The sequence below is a fragment of the Trachemys scripta genome, chromosome 8, assembly GCF_013100865.1.
Source record: "Trachemys scripta elegans isolate TJP31775 chromosome 8, CAS_Tse_1.0, whole genome shotgun sequence".
Classification (NCBI taxonomy): Eukaryota; Metazoa; Chordata; order Testudines; family Emydidae; genus Trachemys; species Trachemys scripta.
Window position 1 is genome coordinate 53,957,942 of NC_048305.1, and position 20,540 is coordinate 53,978,481.

Below are 20,540 nucleotides of genomic sequence, written 5' to 3' on the forward strand. Positions count from 1 at the left end.
GGGGGGGGGGGGGGGGGGGGGGGGGCGCAAAAGGGGCAGCAATGTTAAAGTGCTGCCACGGCAAAGGACCCTGCTTAAAGCGCTGCCACAGCAGCGCTTTAACGTCATTGCCCCTCCCCCCCCGGACGCCGGCGGGGGGCCAAAGGGAGCTGCTGCCCCGGGGCCAGTGATTTAAAAGGCAGCAGTTGGGGCCGCAGGCCCTTTAAATCGCCGCTGGAGCGCCAAGCGGTGCATGCCAGGCAGCGTGGAAGGGCTGGCTGGGGGATGCTCACTCCCGAGGCCCCGCCCCGTCCGGGAGCCAGAGCCAGCCCCGTACCGGTAAGTCTTCAGAGTTACTTTCACCCCGCCCACACTAGCTCAGGTATGTCCACACCGGCTGCAGTCAGACCTCCCATTGCGGTATGGACATATCCCTAGTGTAGATGAGGCTGCAATCCCACCTCCCCTGTGTCGGAAAGGGGGGCCTATTGCTTTTACACTTTTGGGTGGATTTCACTCCCCTATTTTGATCTTCCTTTGTTTAGAATCTGGCTCATTCTGTCCCCACCCTATTGACATCTCAGTTCGTGCTGCAGTTCAGGGATTATGGAGTTAATACAGAAGTCACTGGTGAAAATGTTAATGACTTGATATTTGAACATAGCCCATCTCTGAAGCAAATGTGTTGGTGTGAGCTCTTGCAGCAATGTGAGGAACAAACTAATGTTCTAGGAAGGATTTGATATGATCAGTGTGTAAGGGGATGAAGTTCCCTAGTGTTTAGTGGACTGAGGAGTAGAGAGTTCAGTAAACACAATGTGTGAAATCCTAGTTCCAATGAAATCAGTGGAAGTTTTGCCATTGACTTCCCTGAGGCCAGAATTTCACCTTAAGTCTGTACACGGGTCCATTGGCAGACCAGCGTCGGGAAAGTCATCTACTCGGTGATCCTACCAGATCATTTTAGACTGCGTATTAAGGAGGAATGATCTTCTAGCAAATTACCAATATAGTTGTGTAATTGGCAGTGGCTATTGATTTAGTTCACTTCTGGCCAGTCTGAATCTGAATTAACCATGGTACCAGTAGATCCTTTAACAATGCACTGAGGTCAAACACAGGTGGTGTGGCAAATTACTGTTTTTATTTTATTCAGCAGCCTCTTTGTTCCCCCTATTACACAATGTATGTTTCCTCCTATTAGCAAACCCTTAAATCCCAATTCAGGAATTCATCCCTACTCAGGAAAACTTAAGCACCTGCTTAAGTGCTTTCCTTAATTGGGGCCTCAGTTTGAATGGGAAAAGGAGTGCTGCTTTCACATTCTCATATAAAAAGGTATCTAACAGAGTCCTTAACTACAGCGTGCATACAGGCGTCACATGAAGGGTTCTGCAGAGACGGTTTATGAGTCATGCTGTTGGGATGGAAGGAAACGGGGGGTAGGGGGAAAGGTCACCTGTGTTTGAGAAGACAGATGAGTTTCCAAAGGCAGGAAGGTACAGTGAGACCCCAAGAAAGCTCTGAAAAGGGAGAGGATTCCTGCACTGTGCTCTAAAGGGCAGAAGTAGGCTAGGAAGACCGGGGTGCCAGGAACAGGTTACTCGCTATTGTGTCATTTTGAAGTTGAATGGAAATGCAGGAGAACACCACACTAATTTGAGATGTTTTGGGTTGTCCTGTCTAGAACTGAACAGCAGGTGGCATCATCACCCTTCCAATAAGCAGAAATGATACCAGGCAGTGGCACAGAAAGGAGGTCCTGAAGGGAGAATCATCCCAGGCAGTGAGGAGACCTGTCTGTGCCTCTGTCTGTCTGTCTTCCACACTGGATTAAGCACTCACCTGCAATCAATGCACTCAAAAAAAGCAGACAAACCAAAGTGTCTCTGGCAATGGTGGGGGTAGTAATTTTCCTCCTTTATTCCCATCATTCTGGGATTCACTGCAAAGCCCCCACTCCAGGTAATTGCAAGCATACCCTTGGAAATACCCAGCTAAGGGTAAGAGATGTCCCCTGCCTCCAGATCCCCTAAACCTCCCCATGACATCTGCAGAACAGCCCCTGGATAGCATGGCCTTCGCGACAGACATTCAGCAATTGGCCCAGCTGAGCAGGGATTTGATAGGACCTGCCCTGTCACTGAAGGGGCAGCACACGGTTCTGAATACAGATCCTCAGCTGGTGGATATTGGCTCAGCTCTGTGGACATCAGAGGAGCTAGGCTGATTTACACCAGTTGAGGAGCTGGCCCTGAGTTTCTAAGGCCCTTTTACACGTTGACTTTTAGCCACCTTTGTTATTAGTGATGTAATTGGCTCTGAACATGTGGCCACCTAAGGTTTTTCTGACTCCTTTCCCAGCACGGTGTAAGTGATGGCAGGGTGTCAGCACAGCCATCTCCACACACACACTGCTGCAGAAGGTGGAGGGGTGAAAGTCATGAAAGGCTAAGCTGTGTCGTTGCTGCCAGAGCAGGAACAGCCTGCAGTACCCAGTGATTGTGCTTCTCCCAAGCTCCATGGCCTGCATCAGCAGAGGACTCAGACCCTGGCCATGCCCCTTTGGGGTGATGTGTCCCTCCAGGGTGCAGAGAGGGACTGCCCTCTGCATTCCGCCCAGCACTGGGACACAGTTGTCCCAGGCCCTTTGTGGGTGGGGAGAGAGCAGGCTCTTTTCCCTCTTCCCCATGTGTCCCCAGCTGTGCAGTGACACCCAGAGGAGAGTGCCAGTTGATAGCCACGCCATGCATCTCCTTATTTAATGTGCACATCTGGGTGGAAGGATAGGGATTCTAGTGTATCAGCCCATTATTACAGGTGGAGAAACTGAGTCAGAAGGAAGGTGAGTGACTTGCCTAAAACCACCAAGAGAATGGGTATGTAAAGCAAGCTTGGGGCTTCTAGCTCCCAGTTCTCAGACCTCTAGGTCACACCTCTCCTCTCCCAGGAGAGTGGTTTGGGTGAGTCTGAAAAATGTATGTAGGGCAAGCAGAGCTCTGGATTGGTGACTGCACGTGTGCTCACTGCCACTTGGCTCTCTGCATTGCCCAGAAGAACTGTGCCTCACCTACCTGTTCACTCACTGTCTGATAGAACATAGGCCAAAATTGTGTCCCCTCCCCCTCAGCTCCATTGTGTCCTTCATGAGGTGGGGCTGCTGAGCTCAGGATAACAGAGAAGAAAGAACACTACCCCAGCAAGCTCTGCTGCCTGTTCTCAGTTGGCTTCCTGGGATTGGCTGGACAGCAGGGGGCGTGGCTGAGAATTTCTGCCGACTCCTTGCCCCACACACATCTGACCCTGGCAGCAGACCCTGGTGTTGCCCCTTCCCAGCAGTGGTAAGTCTCCCTCTGTAAAATCACTAGGGCTAGGTCTATACTACCCGCCTGAATCGGCGGGTAGAAATCGACCTCTCGGGGATCGATTTATCGCATCCCGTCGGGACGCGACAATCGATCCCCGAATCGGCGCTCTTACTCCACCAGCGGAGGTGGTAGTAAGCGCCGCCGACAGAAAGCCGCAGAAGTCGATTTTGCCGCCGTCCTCACAACGGGGTAAGTCAGCTGCGATACGTCGAATTCAGCTACGCTATTCACGTAGCTGAATTTGCGTATCTTAAATCGACTCCCCCCTGTAGTGTAGATGTACCCTAAATGTGCTCCACTCCAGGTGGCAAATTCATCCCTGCCCAGACACCAGGGATGCACCTGATCGGGCTGGTTCAGCCTGCTGGAGGGTAAGACAGGTTCGAGGGCAGCCCTAAGTTGCACCCCTGCTGCAATGGCTCCTGTGGGGCTTTGCAGGAGTGTAGGACTGCCAGGGTGCAGGTCTTCATTGGCTACACCCGAGGTACCCCTGCTTTATCCCTGCCTTGACCCAAAACACCACCTGCCCCAGAGATAGTGCAGCTTTGTGCTCTGCACCTGGTGGAGTCTGTCTGCCTTACAGCCTTTGGCACTGTCAAGGTTCCCTCCCCACTCTCAACTTTAGGGTACAGACGTGGGGACCCGCATGAAAGACCCCCTACACTTATTTTTACCAGCTTAGGTTAACAATACGCTGGCACCACCAAGCGTGTTCCAAATATTTAGGGAGAGCCACTTGGAACTCTGCCTTTCTCCAAATATCTCCCAAGTCCCTAACTCCCCTTTCCTGGGTAAACTTAAGAATAATCCTCCCCCAAGCCCCTACACCCCTTTCCCGGGGAAGGCTTGAGGATATCCCCTCACCAATTAGTCCTGGTGAGCACAGATCCAAACCCTTGGTTCTTAAAACAATGAAAAATCAATTAGGTTCTTAAAAGAAGAATTTTACTAAAAGAAAAGGTAAAAATCATCTCTGTAAAATTAGGTTAGAAAATAGCTTTACAGGGTAATCAGATTCAAAGAGCCCAGAGGAACTCCCTCTAGTCTTAGGTTCAAAATTACAGTAAACAGAGGTAAACCCTCTAGCAAAAGGAACATTTACAAGTTGAGAAAACAAAGATAAAACTAATACACCTTGCCTGGCTGTTACTTACAAATTTGAAATATGAGAGACTTGTGAAGAAAGATTTGGAGAACATGGATTGATGTCCGGTCCCTCTTAGTCCTAAGAGCGAACATACCCAAAACAAAGAGCACAAACAAAAGCCTCCCCCCCCCAAGATTTGAAAGTATCTTGTCCCCTTATTTGGGTCAGGTGTCAACCAGGTTACCTGAGCTTCTTAACCCTTTACAGGTAAAAGGATTTTGGTGCCTCTGGCCAGGAGGGATTTTATAGTATTGTACACAGGAGGGTTGTTACCCTTCCCTTTCTAGTTATAACAGGCACTGGCCTAGCTGGCAGAAAGCGGCATAGTGCATTGATTAATGGGGGGTCCTAGCTCACCAGCAAAACACAGGGGACAGCTGAGGTCAGCAGACAGGAAGCTCTGACAACAGGTGGGGTTCATCGCTTTCACTTGTATGGGCTTTTCTTACAACCAGTCCTGATGCAGCACTCCTGCCACCAGCAGTGTGCAGTAATCATGAGATAGCACAAGGTCCCTGGGGAACAGAGGACACGGTAGGTCTGATCTCTGCAGTGTATCTCCTCATTGGGGGCAATAGAGAGAGACGGCCCATGTGCTTGCAGCAGCAGCAGGCCTGGAGGTGGCAGCTGGGGAAAGGGCAAGGGGGAGAAGTCTGATGTAAGCAATGAGGAGAAAATACCTCTGGAATTTGCTCGACATGTTTGCGTTCCCATGGTCAGTGCTGGAGCAAGTCTCTGGCATGGGGCTAGGAGGCGCTGTGCTGTTGAAGATGCCAGCTTTTGTATGCTGCTGCTTTGAGCATTGGAGCCATTGAAGAGCCCACGGTACTTTTCATCAGAGGCATTGATCCCAGTGCTCGGCCGGACTGTGAGTCGGCTAATTACGTTCTACAGCTAGGCAATTCCCCCTGCAGGTCAACTGGATGCTGCATTTTCCTTTTATTATTTGCCCACTGCTGTATGTAGTGTTACCGTGTGGTGTTAAACAGCTGCCTTGTTCTATCCCAGAGGAGGCTGCATTTCAGTGCTGAGTGACGTGATTGCTATGTTTGCAGAGATTTGCATCCTTCATGGGGAAAGGTGCTAAATCAATGTAAGATTAAAATAGGGTGGCCTCTGATGCAGTTTGGTTACTTCTAACCCCCTACAGGTCTGGTGCTGTGTTGTCTGAGAAAGGAGAGGCCCATTCTGCCTTCCCTGGGGACGTGGGAATTAAGTGACTGTGCCCTGGAGAGGTGCTGTGGGAGCTCCTGCCCATGGGCCTCTGGGTGAGCAGGGGAGGCTGCTATGAGCCTAGTGTCGCATTGTCTTGGTCTTGGAAGTAGGGTTGGTAGCTGGCCTGCTCCCTCCCTGCCCTCACTTCTCCCAGTTGCTCCAGCTGCCACTGCTGGTTCCCAGGGGAGCAGTAGTCTTAAGAATTTCCCCCTAGGGAGGTGCTGAGGGTTGGGTGTGGCTGGAGGAAGGAAGGTGGATTTCAAATCCCTGTTGTTTTTATTTGCACTGCTGTTGTGCCTAGGAATCCCCTGGCATGGACCAGGACCCCACTGTCCTAGGTGCTGTACAAACCCAGAACAAAAGGCAGTCCCTGCCCTGAAGAGCTAGAGAAGCAGATGGCAGGTAATTATCTGACACAATGCAATAAAATCAAAAGCAGAGTAATAGTGTGAAAACCCTTTGAAGGCTTTAAGAAAAGTTAATGCTGGAGACAGAGAGAGGCAAAAACCATATCCACAAGCCCTAGCAGGAGAGAGTTGGGAGGAGTGGAGGAAGAAAATACTCTATCAAAAAATCTCCTGTCTTTGAATCATCCTTGAGATTCAGCTTGATCCTTCTTGGCACAGTCTTGTAAACCATCCACCTCAAATTCCTGGCAGGTTGAATAGCAAAGAGAAAAAAAAGCTAAAGTATTGCTTACTTATGGTGGCCATTATATCTATTCCAGATAAGGAATGTGTAATCATTACAGTCGGACTGAAGGAATCACTTTCATTTCAGGATCAGACGAATATCTTTCGGATGTGGCCCATGATATGTAGCCCTACAAAGAGACCCCCAGCTGATGTAATGTGGTGTAACTCCATTGAAGTTGATAGCCCAGTAATGCTTATCTGTTAAGGTGGATTTTATTGAATTGGGAATGGATTTTGCTGTCTGTCACCAGTTCAGTAAAATCTACTTTTAGCTACTTCAAGCTGAAACAAGTTGTAGATAGTTGGCAGGACAAAAGATGTATTTTCTCTCATCTTGATGGCACCAGAAAGTTTGTTGCATTCCATGCTAGTATGGCTCCACAGCTGAGGGCTAAAGATACAGGCAGGGCGGGGGTGATCCTTGAAGATCTCACAAAACATTACATGCTCCTGAAATTCTGCTTTCTTACGAGTCCAATCCTGCATGTCCTTTGGGTGCAGAATTCCCAGTGAAGTCAATGGAGGAGTTCTGCACATGGCAGGCCTGCAGGACTGAGCCCTTAACGGCTGGTCTCTGCTTTCTTGTTCAGTGTCAGAGCTCATTATACCCATATAATTGTCACTGTTTTTCCTTGTTATTTGTATTACAGTAACACCAAGATCTGGGCCGACTACATAGTAAGAGTGAGCGCCTGCCTCGAAGAGCTTACATTCTAAACAGACATGGGAAGAAAGAAATATTGTGATCCTCATTATACAGATGAAGAGGCTGAGGTGCAGAGAGATTAATGACTTGCCCAGGGTTACAGAGGAAATCTGCGGCAGAGCCAGGAAATGAATCCAGGTCTGCTGAGCCGCAGTCCAGTGCCTAAGCCACAAGACCGTCCTTCTACTGGAAGTCACATTACTGTTAGGATTTTGCTAATTATTCTCTCAGGCCTTTCTTCTTCTGTGATAGCCTTGGGTTTGGCAGCACAGGTCATAGTTCCCCTTGGTTCTATTATTTTCTTGCCATCTTTCCTTCTTTCCATCAGTCCTGAAACTCTTCCTTAGTTTTCATTCTGTCCTCACTTAAGCGGACACCTTCTGAAGTCAAAGGGAATAGTGCGTGAGTACAGAATTGAAGATTTGGCCCAGTGACTAGAACTGGGACTTTCTAGAATTGAATGTGTCTGCGAAATGCTTCTGTCCTGTGGTTCTTTAGCTCCCTTCTCAGTATTTGTGGTAAGGATTTGTGCAATTTTGACGTGTGTAATAACCATCTAATCATCATGACCAGGGCAGTGTCTCCATTCCACACCCAATCCCCTTTTCTCTGGGCTCATTTTCTTAACTATCACTTTCGTGTCTAGAGCTCTGATGCTCTCCAAGTCAAACACACACCACTTTGCGGAGCATCCCTGTGTTGCTCTCTCCTGCTTCTTGTTCCTGTTCTTGCAAGGGTGACACCTTTGCTGAGAATGGGCAGGGGGAAAGGCTGTAGGGTGAAGGGATATTTTTGGGGTGAAGTTGTAAAGTGCCCCCTTGTTCAGGCTTTTCCCCCGTCCAGCACTTACTTGTCCCCTCTTGCTTCCGACTACTGTCTGCCCCACTGTGCTGCTGCTCCCTCTCACAGGGACTTGGCCTAAAGATAGTGTTAATAAGTACAGTGTTTGGTGCAGGGTGATGGTTAACAGCACAGTGACAGAGGAGGGAGAAGAGACTATAGCAGACTCCAATTGTCCTAAGTTAACAATAACCTCACAGGCCTGGTGAGGGGGCCTCAGGGGCCATTGAGGCAGTCATGTTACTACCCACCACCCCTTCGCAAACAGCGGTTACTATAAGAACTGCAATTAGCAGCCATTTGTTATTAACCAAGAGAAAGATGCATTCCTGGTCACGTCACAAAGAATTGGCTGGGAATCGTGGGCTAGATCTGCATTTCTGGCCAAGTTTTGATGGACTGCAAGGCAGCCAGCCCTGCCTCGTACTGTAATAGTGTGTTTCTTTCCAGATCTTACTCTCTAGAGGGAGCAGCAGGGAGCGCTGTCTGCTCACACATCATGGAACTCTCCAACTGACTGCATTAGAGGTAGCAAAGTACTGAAGAGGGACAAGCTGAGTAATAGAAGGTCCCCTCTGGAGCTTGTTTGTGTGACTGAATTAACTGGCCTCCCCTGAGCTCTTGCCAACCTCCACCCCCCACTCGGGTTTTCAGGGTTGCACCTTTATGGGAAGGCTATTTTTGAAAACTGCCCCGCCCCTCTCTCTGGCCCAGGTCCTGTAATAAGAGAATAAGGAGGCACTTTGTGAAATGAATGGCTGGTAAATTTAGATCAAATAAAAGGAAATCCTTCCTCACACAGCATGTGCAGCCACCCTGATGGAAAGCACCGTTGGGAGCAGGTCATCCAGGACCAGCACTGAGGCTGCATTGTAGTAAGGCCTGGGTGGCTGGTTCTGACCTGTAATAACAGAGTAGTTATGTGGGCTAAGATAGTAAAGGCAATTCAGGCTCCTGATTCAAACATACACTGATCACTGGCAGGGTGGGGGGAGGGCAGGAAGGAACACCACACCTTCTCCAGTGTGCAGCACTATACAAATGGCTACATTAGTGAGGAGGAGGGGGACCCACGCTCTTAAAATGGGCCGGCAAGCTGGTGTTAGAGCTGGGGGAGGCCGTGGAGGCACTCTGAGGTGCAAACTGAGTACATGCCTTGATTTTTGTTACTGCCCAGGTAATTAGTGTATCGGGGGAACCCCCCTAAGCAAAGCATCCTGACTGCAAATTACCGCAGCTCTCAGCATTTCTTCATCCACTTCGCAGCTAAGGCAATAGCTGAAGCATGTGGCAGCTTTTCACACCGCTCTCTTGCCCACCCTCCTGTCCTGCACACGTGGAGACTGGGACACAGGACGCCCTGGATGTTACCATATCAGGGACTGTTGTGCACGTTTCCAGGCTGCTGAATACCTGACTGGTATCTATAGAGAACATTCCCTTCCCAGCGAGACAGGGGCTGTGGGTTGTGCTCAGGCAGGCAGGCCATGGACTCCCCTCCCGCCTCCCCCACAGAAGAATACGAGTGTGTAAATGTTTCCTGCCCGGTTGTTTAACCCTTGCACACGTTAGTGAGCACTTCCCCACGTGACATGTCCCCCTGAAGTCAGTGGAGTTGCTGGTGGCTGTAAGAGCTCATCACTGTAAGGATCCTTAAACATTTTTGCACCAGATTCTCAACCGGCATAAATCACTGTAGCTCCATGGACTTCAATGGAGCTGGGCTGATTGACCCAGCTGAAGATGTGATGTGGGTGTGGCACAGCCATTGTGCAAACACCGTTCAGGTAATAACCTGCCTGGGACTTCTCAGCAGGCCAGGGTTTGCAGGTTTGCCAATGATAACAGCAAAGATAAGATACAAGAACCCTGCACTAAGTTAGGCTCTCCCCCTCCTTCTGTTATCATCCTCTTGAAAGGTGCTTTGTACTGTGTGCTTATCCTTGCAACAAGGCATTGAGCAGGTATAAACAGCCGTCTTACACACACTCGCACGCCTCTCCTCCAACAGCCCTTATCCTAAGCAACCTCTGTGCTTCATTTCATACACTAACTCTCCATGCTACAGCTTAACCCCCAGCCCCATATCAAACTCCACCAGAACAGCTGGAGAGCGAACAACCAAAGTAAGCCCAGGTTAGCAGTGGCTGAAACTACCAGCTCCTGGTGGTTTGGTGGCCTCCATGAAATGAATTGGGGGTTTCATGGAAGCCACCAGCTAACTGGCACCCGGGTTGCAGAGCCAGCACTAGGCATAAGCAGACTAAGCAATTGCTTAGGGCCCCGAGCAGCTCAAGGGGGGCCCCCTATTCGCTTTTCATTATGTGTTGCGGGGGGGGGGGGGGGGGGGGGGGGGAATATTCCTGCTTAGGGCTCCTAATGGGCTAGTACTGCCTCTGCTGGGTTGACAGTTTCAGCAGAGAGGGCCAGGCCTGTATGGAAGTTGAACTCCCCTTCAGCCTCTAAACAAGGTGCCTCCAGCGCAGGGTTGAAGTACACTGATGGGGCAGTGTGGGAGAAGCTTGCACAGTCGATGTCCACACTGTCAGTGCTGTGAATGAACACCCCAAGGCTGTTGGTCCCACATCTTTCACTCACCCCAAAAAGGGAGTCAAGAGAGAGAAAAACTCTCTGGGTGTTTATGAGAGCCATATTGGACAGTGCTGGTCATGCTGATGTCAGGATGAGATGCCTGATTGCATATGTACATTCCATCATTGTGCCAGTGTAATGCACTGGATGGGTGCGTGTGATCATGTCTCTCTCTAGCCATTGGATATAGCGAGGCTAAGGGTATGCTGCTTTCTGACAGCTAACACTTACTCCTTTAGTGCAAGTGATAAGGGCTTGTCAGTGCTTCTGGTACAGCAGTGTGGTGTCTGTGCGTATGTAGTAAAACACAGGGGGCCAGACCCTCCCAAAGAACTCAATGGAGGCGTGCCAATTGACTCCAGGTGAGAATCTGGCCCAGAGTGGGAAAGGTTTCTGAAGCAGAGCCAGTTAGGAAGAGAAAAGAAGTGCAAGGCCATGAGAGAAGACCAGGCTGTGGATGTGCAAACCTGGAAAAATAAAGGAGAAACGCTAGCTGAGCGAATCCATTGACCAATGGAAGAAACTAATAACAAAGGATATGGACAGAGAAATTAGTTTCTCTCCAAGGGAGATGGGTGGCAGACTCCATCCACAGGACCAGCATCTGGGACAGAAGAGAAGATCTAAAGTGAATTGTGACCACACCCCCAAATGTGCTGTATCAGGTAAGATAATGTAAAGATCCTGGGATGAGTGGAGCACACCATATAGCCCAGATAGATACCAAAGAAGTTCTAGCCCAGCAGCAGGAATCTCCCCTGGCAGAGAGGGGAGGTACCAGAGAAGAAGAGGGAAGGGACGGAAGAAGAAAAGCATCATTGCCAGAATGATGTTTAAAAAAGGCAATGCAGGTGAAAAGAGAATGTAAGTGCAAAGGTGCTGGGTGTGTTGGGAAAGGGGAGATTGTGGAATGTTCAGAGGTGTGATAGCAGAATGTGTAAATGTACCTGAGATAGCCTCAATCTAGCTATAGAGCAGTGAAGCTGTGGCCGCACAGACTTCAGTGTGGGCTAGTTGCCCAAATAACTACCCACGGTCCCACGTAGGCGTATGCAGTTCATGCTGAAACCTGTGTTACTGCCACCTCCCTAATCCAGGACCCAAGCTAGCTGGATTAAAGCTAGATCTAGTACATCTGTATGTGCTTCCATCACACACCCTGATTGCAGTGTAGACATACCCCAGAAAAGAACTAAGCTAATACGGTTCTTAACCAGCAAATATATTGGGTCAAACCCTACTCTTGTTCACACTGGTGTAAATCTGGAGTCTCTCCCTTTGAACTGGGCCTGTTGCCTGGTATTAGTGAATATTGCCACCAATTAGTTTACTGGACTGCAAGTTTATGATGATCTTAAGTGATATCATCACAGCCAATGTAGAACATGCTGAAAAACGCTTGGTTGTCCTGATCCACAGTTTCAATGACTTTCAAACGGACTCACAAAGGGGATAAATATGGGGAAGCAGGTATCAACACAAACCCTACCAGAATAACAGACACCACATCAACTTCCTGCCATGTAAGCTGTATAGTTCCCTCAGTAAAAACTCTCCCCTTGGCTTCAATGAAGCCAGTTTCATAAATCCTTTCCTTGTGCAATGCCATTGGATTGTGAGGTTAAACTGGATGGCATTGGAGGTGTTTTCAGTCAAAGGTCCTTAACTCTGAAATTTACACCCCTGCAGTGGTCCAACAGCACTCAGGGTCTGTTGTGATAATTGAGCCTACAGCTTTACCTTCATTATGAGTTTAACTGTAAGCAGTGAGTGAAAGTTTATAAGATGTAATAATAACTTTTAGCAACAAATGTTAATGGGAAAAGGTATGAGAGGGAGACAGAGACTGAGTTAGTCCAAACAAAAAGGCCTCCTGATAGAACTCAAGGACTGTGTTAAATGTGGAACTAGAAATCAGTGAACCAAAATTGGTGTGTCGGAAACTAGGCCTAATTGGTGGACAAAATAATGAGGGGATGGGCTATTCTGCCCACCACTCCCCTTTTGGGGTCCTTAAATGAAGACTTGGGGGAGAAAAATTAACAACTGGAGTGAGCTTCACCATCATGGCTGCCACCCCAACTGTCTCATAGGACCACAGACCTTCTTCATCCTAATCGTGAGAGATGTCCTGAGCAGCCCAGGTCAGAGAGAGGCACCCAGATGACACCACCTCTACCAGCTCCAGCTGAATCCCAAACACCACCTCGGATGAAACGGGACTGGACTTTAACCGCAGCAGCAGCAATAACAGCTCCAGCTTTTCTTAGCTAACTTTTCTTTTCCCCATAGGATAGTTATTGCCGTCTTTGTTATCATCTAAGAGACTGTGAGACACGGGGGCTTTGCCTTCTAAAAACTCTCTCCAGCTCAAGGGAAAGGGAACAAGGGTTGTTGTTGTTAAAATGAAAGCCTCACTTAATACTTTACCTGTTAAATGCTTTAACTGTTTTCCCGTCTTTTCTTTACCTTTAATAAGAGGTTAAAATACTTTGTAAAAGTGTGTTTGCCACGGACCGTGCTAAGCAATATGAGGTCTCTATAGACCAAACCCCAAAGTTATTTAACGCTGTTTAATGTTGGACAGTGACTGTTCTATGTTAACACCTTTGGCCCAAGTACTCCACGTAAATTAATATAAAATGTTTGTGTTCCCAATGTGGGGCCCAAAGTGTTAAATACATACTCAGACACTGGCACCTTGGCAAACAAGCAATTGTTTCCAAAGTTAGTTTAAAACAAAAGTTTGTTTTAAAATTCTTAAATGTGTTGAGTTTGTTTGAGATGAACATGCAAAACAAACTGTTACCATTTTTGCTTGAAAAAAAGAGAGGGTTAACGATTGTTTTATAGTGATTTTTAAAAAAAATCTTGTAAAATGCTTTGGTTCATTTTTTTTTCCCTTGTGTTTTGAGGTTTGTAGTTTCTGTGATTGGCAATTTTTAAGAAAAAGTAAAAGTAATAATGAGTTGTTTAAAATTGTTGAAGGTTCAGTGGCTAAAGCAGACTTCCTGAGATAACATCCTGGGTAATTCTCTTCTTAATAAAATGCCAGCTTTATTCCAGGCTACTATTGCATTAACTGTGAATTAAATCTCAAACCACCGGAACCAAGGGTTCTTGCAGCACCAGACTTGTTGTGAGTGTTTTGGTTTTGCAATGTTATTTCCTTGATGCTTTTGTGCTTTAGCAAAGGGTTCCCTCCCACCCACCCCCACTTTTGTTTTTTATGTCAATGATTTCTGTTACCGTTCTCTGCACATGAGACAGCAGCACAGTGCAAGTTGCCAAGATGGCCATGTTGTCCTCACAAATGGTGGTGGTAAAACGTATGCGCAAGATCTATCATAGATTAAAAAGGCCTGTGAATTTTTACCAACATTGCTCATGGATGCAAAAGTGGTTCCAAGAGAACATTGTTTTGTTGCTTCTTTTTAAAAGAGGCAACACACGTGGTTAAAAATGCCCTCAGGGCTAAAGTTTTTCTCCAAGTGAGCAAGCTTAACCTCCAGTGCATAAAATCTTCCTGGGTTATGTAAATGTACAGCCTGTACTGTGTAAGCAGCAAAAGGGGTGCGGGGAAGGAGCTCTTTCCATTGTTACCCACCCTGGGCATACAGCCAAAGAAGTGAGAAGAGCTGGTTTGTTCTTAAACGTCTTACAAACATCGAACAGCAACAGTTCTAAGTTTTGTTTTTGCTACAAATGAAATGAGTTATAAGTTCTTAAACCTTTCAAATGTTAACAAAGCTTACCTGTAATCTTTGCAATATTTGATCAAGTAAGATTTGCAAATCCCAAGCTTGGGATAAGAAATTTGCTAAACATTAAAATATAACCAAGGACTCTTTTTCTTTGCCTTTTTCTAAATGCTTAAACTAAAATAAGGTGTTTCTTTGTAATTGTGATTTTAAGAACAAATGTCTGATCCTAGGTGGAACTAGTTCATAAAAGAGAGGAATTACGTTGTGATAAGTGGGCCTACATACTTACCCTAGTTGTGAGTTTAACTGTAAGAAGTTAGTAAAAGTTTATAAGATGTAACAATAACTTATAATGACAAATGTTGATAGGAAAAGGCACGGAAGACTAAATTAGTCCAAACAAAAAGGTCTGCTTAGAGAAGTCAAGGACCGTGTTAAAATCATTCCTGGTAAACAAGAGGAGTGTGGAACCAGAAATCAGTGAACCAACAACAGCTCCAGCCGGAGGTGTGGGAACTTGGGGTCCTGAGGGTGCAGCAGCACCCCCTGGCTTGAAGTGGTTTCCATCATATACAGTTTTGTTCGCTGACTCTCAGCACCCCCACTATAAAAACTGTTCCAGCGCCACTGGCTGCAGCTCATCTCAACTATCTTCTTCTCTTTTCCCCAAAAGGACAGTTATCACCATGCTTGAGACTGTCAAACAAGGGGGCTTTTCCTTCTAAAAACTCTCTCCAGCTCCAGGGAAAAGGAACAAGGGATGTTATTAAAATGAAAGTCTGCCTTAGCAGTTTACATTTCAAATGCCTTCAGTGTTTTTCCTTCTTTTATTTATCTTTAGTAAAAGGTTAAAGGTGTTTAATGGTGTGTGTGCCATGGTGGTGAGGTCTCTGTACACCATATCTGAATGTTATCTAACACTGTTTAATGTTGGACAGAAACTGGGTTATGCTAACACCTTTGGCCCATATATTCCATTTAAATTAATACAACATGCTCCAGTCCTGTAACGAGCGCCTTGCATACCTTTAGCTCCTTGCTGGATCAGGGTCCAAGTGTGCTGACTGCCTGGACCCAGCTATTTTCCTGAAATAGAGAGATTGGCAAGATTGGTTAACATGGCTGTTGGGCTGATAATGACTTTCATATGTTGATTTTAAATGGATCATTACACCAGCCTTGAGGTTTGGAGAGATGCATTTCAAAAACCAGAAATCAATGCACTTGAAATATTCCATATCATTTTGCTTGCTATTCACCCACTGAGGGCAAGATTAAAAGAAAGATGCAAAAGAATTGGAAGTCAGCCTTTAAAAACTATTCTTAAAAAGTAAATAAACCTAGAGACCTAGTACTTTGTTTAAAATTAAACTCATTCATTTTAACAAAACATCAGTGTTTTAGATATTAATGTATGAATGATTGGGTAAACAACCCTTGAGTTTCTAAGGAATGAATATCAGGCTGTCCTGCAAGGGAATACTTTGTACTTGCATGGTCACCTTCCAAGAATTTTAAAGTGCTTTATAAAAGAAATAAACAAAGCTGCTCTGCGTTGTGAGGGATAGATACGGAGCACTTCATCCAGCACTGAAATGCAGCCAGCTCTCGAGCAGAACTCAGCAACTCTAGAATAGTGGATGATTACAGTACACGGCAGATTATAGTAAAATCCGAAATACACATGAAAGGTAAAGAAGAAACATGGGGAAGAAGGGGACAACAGCTAGTCAAGACATTTAAAACTTTTGCTTTCACTATGGTTTAGCACACAGCATCCCCCCTTCCCTCCCGCGTGTAATGCTGCCTGTACTCTCACTGCACTAGATTGCTAAGCACTGGGAAGGGATTTGCAAGTCCAAAGCCTTTTTAAATCAGTCAATAAAATAACCAGGGGTGGATGTTAAAGGGGACTCTCTGTGTCTCTCTTCCTCCTCCCCAGCTTTCACTCCCCATCATTCACATCGCATATGATTCCTTGTGCTTGCTAATGGCACCATTGCACAGCTCATCTTTCTAATCAAGGACTAAAGCTTTTCAAATCCCCCGCCCTCCAAAGCTGGCAATCTGCAGGGCCGCCCAGAGGATTCAGGGGGCCTGGGGCAAAGCAATTTTGGGGGCCCCTTCCATAAAAAAAGTTGCAATACTATAGAATACTATATTCTCGTGGGGGCCCCTGTGGGGCCCGGGGCCTGGAGCAAATTGCCCCACTTGCCCCCACACCTCGGTGGCCCTGGTAATCTGCCAATCCATGTCTGGTACTCTAGCAAAGGGGTTTGTGAGTTTCTGGCCTCTGAAGGAGACCCCAAATTTCTGGATGACTTCTGATCAAGAGAAAGAGAAGCCAACTTTCTGGCTCCCTCTGCCTTCATGAAGAGACCTCTCCCAATTCCAGTCAATCCTTCGGATGTCCCCACCTCCCACTCTGCTTCAGCAAAGGGCCCTAAGTATAACCTGAGGTGAAAACCATGCCCAGGAGCAACTAAAATGTGCTCTCATGGTCTGAACCTCTCCAGCCATTCTGGCTTTATTATTTGTATTAATACTACACTTGCACCTATAGGCCCCAGGGGACATCAGGGCCCCATTGTGCTAGGGGCTTGGTCCACACTGGGGCGGGGGATCGATCTAGGAAACGCAACTTCAGCTACGAGAATAGCGTAGCTGAAGTCGATGTTTCCTAGATCGAACTAAGTTTACTTACTGCGGGTCCACGCGGTGCAGGCAAGCTCCCCCGTCGACAGCGCTTCCTCCTCTCGGCGAGCAGGAGTTCCGCAGTCGACAGGGGAGCGCTTCTGGGATCAATTTATCACGTCCAGATGAGACGTGATAAATCGATCCCAGAAGATCGATCTCTACCCATGGAATCAGGCGGGTAGTGTGGACCTAGCCAGGCAGTGTAGACACATGGTTAGAAACAGTGCCCATTCTGGAGAGCCTGTGGTCTAAATAGACAAGACTCATGGAGAGATAAAAGTACAGAGAAGTTAAGTGACATGTCTAGGATCACACAGCAGGTCACAGCCCAGGCTAGAACCTTGGTCTCCTAAGCCAGCACCTTACCCTCTGGGCCACACTGTATTAGAGTTCTGCAAAGGCTGTTACACTGCCAGCCCTGGACTAGTCCCCAGATAGTGAGACAACAGAAAGCAATAAGCTGAATGTGGGGCCTGGGACTGACCAGAGCGAATGACCCAGCCTTGCCATCCTCTCTGGAGCAAAGGGAGACAGTGCATAATTCCTCCCCCCAAGTTTTGTTTCCACAGGTATTGGGCCAACCGGGTTTAGAACAACAAGCCGAGGAGGACGAGGGAAAGAAAACCTTGCAGCTCCCTGTCTCCTGCATGCCCTACTCCATACACTTTGCTGGCATTGCCTAGATGGGTGACGCCACTGTAGTGGTCAGCTACCGGAACAGGATGGCTTTAGAAACACTATACTATTTTCTCCTAGATAGCAGCCAATGTTGGCTACTTGCTGTCAGGAAAGGCTGTGATGACCCTGGCATATGTGATGGTGGATTTTTCGTGTTTGCCCAGCGATAGCTGGGCTTGGTAGCCTCAGCAAAGCCCTGGTTTGTTTGGCAAGCGGTCTTTATCTTTCACTCTACAGTTCTGAACAAATGGCAAAGCAATGAACATCTCTAATGGGGCAGGTGCAGCGGCTGCTTTATTTCAGCAGTAATCCGTGAATTCAATAGATCCACACATTAAACCAAACCCAGCATTTGGAATAATAGAATAAGAGCTTTTACAGCAGCGACAGTCTTCATCTGGCTTTTTCCCATCCATAATGCCCCCACCCCTTTTCTTTTTTAATCCAGTGAGATATAAGGGCCAGAAATGAAAATTGTTTCCCCCTCTTTCCCTTATCCCAATTTCAAGCTGTGGGCCAAGCTTTCCAATATTGACCAGTCGTAGTTAAGCAGTCATCAAGGGGTTAACTGGGTTGCTCAAAGTATTATGGGTTGGACCCACTCTCCACCTCTCCCTAACTTCCTGTTTAGTTAGTGTGCCCTTCTCCCACTTCCTGTTTGCCTACAGCTGTAGCAGCAGCATGTTCCCAGCCTGCAGAACTGTAAGTATTGTGTGTTTCTTGTGCACCCAGCACTCCCTTTACACAACTGGTGATGAGGATAAACATAAGAATGGGCAACTGAGGAGCTTAATGCAGAAATGAGGCTTGGCAGCAGTATATGGAAAGAGTGGGCCACTGTTTTCTTGCAAATGAGATTATAGAGCAGGACAAATGGAAGCAATTTTCCTGAGCATCTGTGGCAATGAAACCTACTCCCTCTCAAGGAGTTTGTTACAGCCAAGGAAATCAGAAGGTACAGGTTTAGAAGGCCTGAAAAAGCCTTAACAGAGCACTGCATGCCAAACGCCAAACATTGCACAGCAGAACGAGAGGGGCAAAGGGAAAGCGTAGCCCTGTGTGTAGCAGAGTTAAAAAGATGAAAGGACTATTGTGCATTCAGAAATGTCCTAGAGGATGTGCCATGCGCCAGATTGGTTTCTGGTATTCATAATGAGAAAATTCAAAGGCAGTTGCTGGCAAAGGGGAACTTAACGTGGCTCAAAGCAGTAGAATTAGCAACAGAAATGGAAGCAGCAGTGAAAAACTTACCAGACTTGCTCTTCGAGTGCAGAGCCCAGCACCTGACTCACGCAACCAAGTGCAAAGCCAGCGGCAAGGGAATGGGACTCCTGAGGAGTGTTTGTGGCTGCTGAGGCGGAGTTCATTGTGCTTCAATGCCTCAGGGTGGGACACGGAGCTAGAAAATGCAACGGTGACCATCAAAGAGCATCTCAAGCCAGGAGGGTGACCTGCCCCCCAGGAAAAATTAAAAAAAAAAAGAAAAAGGAAGACAGCAGAGGGCCTTTCCCTTGAGGGGAAGAAAGATACAGAGGGAGGGGGCACAGTATATGCTGTCTCAGGGGACCTTACGAAGTAACGGTGGAGTTAAACTGTCACTACAAATGGAAATAGATTCAGGGGCTTCAGCTACCATGATCAAGCTAGTGCACTGAGTGGTCCCTTTACCGAAGCAGTAATAGGGGATACTTCCATAGGTGGGCACCCAGCTGGAGAGGCATCAAAGGGAAAGTGCTAAGCACTCGACCTCAGATCCTCAAAGGTATTTAGATGCCCAGTTCCCATTGAGATCAATGGGAGTTAGGTGCCCAAATGTCTTTAAATGGACTTCTCCCCCTTAAAATCAGGCCCCTTTAAGGTGTCAGGTCTGGCTCCCAAAGTCACTTTTGAACATCTTGGCCGTAGTCCATGACCTTCCCTCAAAGCAATGGCGGGAAGGATGTAACCTCTTCTGCCAGTGTAATACTCAGTGCCTGTCTCCCTATCCCACCAGCCCAGTACCGCTGAGCAAGCAGGGCTTGAAAACTCCATTCACAAATGTTGTGGAATAAGCCAGACATTTACACAAATTATAAGATTGCTTGCGCTTCCTCTCCCCCTACCCCAGTTGAGTTTCTAGCCCTTACGGTTGCAAAGATACACCCAAGAACAGAACTCCAGCCCCAGCTTATACCTACTAGTGCCCCCTGTGGAATGAGTTAGTTTAGAAATAAATCCCCAGTTTTATTCATATCATATTCAAGGTGTCTGTTCTGAGTTAGATGCTAGAAGCTCAGTGACTGTATAGGTAAATGTGGCTGTCATATATGATGGCCTTTTTTGCCTCAATTTTCCCATGCTTGCTAGTGCACACAAGGCACTTACAGGTGACCATCAGTGCCATAACCACCGTGCTGCCTATCCCTGCTCTGAGCGGGGTTAGATAACATGCTGGTTAACACACCAGCTGCTGATAGGCAGTAGCACTCGCCCCATGTCTCTCACTAGCCCAAAAGCTATTCTAGACCCAAGGTGCAACAGCATCAGTCCAAGTTCTGGTGTGGAGCTTGAACTGCCAAATATGTGTCCCAGAGGCCAAAGTGTTACCAGTGAGCTGATGACTCATCCTTGCTGGACCTGCTCACCGTAGCTTACAATGGAAGAACATCTTTTTCTCCAAGGAATCCTATAAATAGGCATGGAAGGATTAGATTTTCATCAGTAGAGATCAGTAAACTTTTATTTCACCGGAGACACGCAAACCAAAATATTATCATTGATAGTTATCAAAATTTACAAAGTAAGAAAAATGCTGTTTGAAAATGTATTTGAATTTGGCTTCAGGATATTGACTTTGTATATTTTGACATGTGATATTGACATATGGCTTTTAACTGTTATAAAGCCTTGACTTTTTTGAATCTCAGTATCTATGGTCAT

The 20,540-nt window shown here is 47.0% G+C and overlaps 1 long non-coding RNA gene across 1 annotated transcript; it reads right to left on the bottom strand.

The window, feature by feature from the left end:
- Positions 1 to 7,412: 7,412 nt before the first annotated feature.
- LOC117882084 lies at positions 7,413 to 19,751 on the bottom strand. Its single transcript, XR_004646934.1, has 3 exons — positions 18,873 to 19,751; positions 15,273 to 15,332; positions 7,413 to 7,490 (listed from the first exon to the last, which is right to left on the bottom strand). It is a non-coding gene; the product is annotated as an uncharacterized LOC117882084 (long non-coding RNA).
- Positions 19,752 to 20,540: the final 789 nt, after the last annotated feature.